Source organism: Penaeus vannamei, chromosome 39, assembly GCF_042767895.1.
Source record: "Penaeus vannamei isolate JL-2024 chromosome 39, ASM4276789v1, whole genome shotgun sequence".
NCBI lineage: Eukaryota > Metazoa > Arthropoda > Malacostraca > Decapoda > Penaeidae > Penaeus > Penaeus vannamei.
The window spans coordinates 14,666,565-14,669,064 of NC_091587.1; positions in this window are offsets into that span (position 1 = coordinate 14,666,565).

Below are 2,500 nucleotides of genomic sequence, written 5' to 3' on the forward strand. Positions count from 1 at the left end.
CTAGGAATGAGAGGACACAAATGCTAGTCGAATTTGCGGAGGCTCAATATCATGATTACAGGAATATTGCTTATTTGGTTAATGCAAACAAGGACATAGTCATTGGGATATGAAGGAAATAGTTATGGAAGATGGAATGAAGCGTAACTACAAAGACAAGAAATTGATCAATATTCATAAAGACATAGATTCCGAATTCTCGGAGCAGAGTATCATGACTCACAGGAGTTTGGAATCATTCGAAAAGGAAACAGAATGCCCTTTACAAGTGACATTATTGTAAAAGTGATTAGTGTGATGTAATGAAGAAAAAAATCCTGGCGAAGCACGATTTTTTTTTTTTCTATCTGGGTAAAAGAAAATATGGCCTAATATGTGCAGAAAAAAACTGGAAGAGGTGAAGAACTCTAATGAACAATGGACTAAAGAAGAAAAAAAAATAATTTTGGGAGTGAGAGGCCCTTGAGCAAAACAAGTATACTATTGGAACTAAAATATGGAAAAAGACAAACCTTGCAGCCAAAAGGAATACCGAAAGATTATACAGGAATAGTTTATACAAATATAAATGGTTTAACTTCGAAGATACTAGAACTAGATAATTGGAACCCATTCGTCCCGGGTGTCACATATATGAGACACAGGGAAAAATAAACAATGTCGGGCTGCCCGCCAGTGCGATGCTGTCTCGGAGCCGCGCTCCGCGGCAGAAGCGGCGCGCGGCCGGGCGGGCGGACAGACTCCGGGGAAGCTCCGCCCGCCGATTTTGTAGCCGCCCGGATTTTTTTAATTTTGGCTACAAAATGTACCCGGCGTGAGTGGGTTTTTAACCATATATACATTATGCATCACTGTTGATCCCTCCACAGAGGGAGTAACATTAGGACTCGGAGACTAAAATATTTGGAGAAAAGATCGGGCAAATGGAAATGGAAGGGGGAGCAATAGCAACAAGGAAAGGAATAATCATAAAATAGCTGATTAAAAACGACACCATACATGAGCTAACAAAGACACCATACATGAACTAAAGGCAGAAACAAACGGGGTAAATACTATAACATTCGTGAAAAGCTAAATTACTGGGTCATAAATGAGCATTGCCTTTTCGAAAATGTTAACAGATCATCAATGCTTGACCCAACTATCACAAAGCATAAAGATGATATGAAGGATATCGAGTACTGTCCTCCTTTAGGAAAAAGCGACCATGTAGTGATTAAACTGAAAAACTGTCTGCTACAGGAAAAATTCATCGTAAGGAAAGAAATGAGTACAATTACAAGAGACGTGATTATAAAAGCCTTATAGATTTCTTTATTGGCATTAACAGGGAAACACTCCTAGACGAAGGGAACCCTAATGACATATACCAAGAAATGGTCAAAAGTGGTGTAATGATAAAAACCAGAAAATGAGAGAAAACAAGCAGCTTTTTTGGAAAAGGGTCAGAAGATATAGATCTCAGGCAGTGTATGAAAGGTATAAAGTAGGGAGACATGACTACACCCAAATCTTGAGGAAAGCGAAATCACTTTGAAAAGGATAAAATCAACAGATGTGCACATCAACCAAAGCTTTTCTTTAGCTACATAGTTAAGAAGACTAAAAGTAATTATATTGGCACCAACAAAGATAATAAGATTGATTATGCTAAGGAGGAAGAAATGTGTTATTATTCAGTCAATTTTTATTCACTGAAATGACAAATAACCACACCTACGTAAAGAATATCGAAAATCCTCAAAGAGAATGAAATAGAAGACCCACTGAAAGGGTTGGGAAGACTAAAGCAGAAGGACCAGGTGGGATTTCTAACTGGGAATGTGCTGAAGAACCATGTACTCCTTTTTGTTAATATTCCAAAATGCAATGAGAAAAGGAAAACTACCAAAAGCTTGGGAACTCGCCAATGTTACACCTTTTTGTAAAAGTGGCGACAAACAAAATTATAGCCTAGTTTCATCATTAGTGATAATTAGAAAACATTGGGTAGAAGCACTTGTAAAAACACGATATGATATCAAATTAGCAATTTGGCTATAGGGCAGGAAGGTAATGTGTAGGAAATTTGTGTTTTTATAACAGTTTCTGGCATATTTCAAGAGACAGCTGGATAGATTATGCATACTCGGACCTTGAAAAGGGCATTCCATAAGGTGTCTCAATGAAACCTATTATGGATTAGAAAACCTTGGCGGACTGAAAGGCAACCTCCTCAAGTAGACGAAGGCAACCTCCTCAAGTAGACGAAGGACTTCCTTCATGGAAGACAGATGTGCACCGTTATTAGAGAAGCACTCTAGACAGGGACGAGTAACCAGCAGAGTACCTCAAGGATCGGTTTTGGCGCCGATAATGTTTACTATTTTCATAAGTGATTTAGAATCAAACATAAGCCCTGATAGTCATCCGAATATGATTTAATATGACGACGTGAAAATACAGAAAAAAAAAGAATAGACGATGTCTCATGCCAGCGACATCGAGAATACATTCA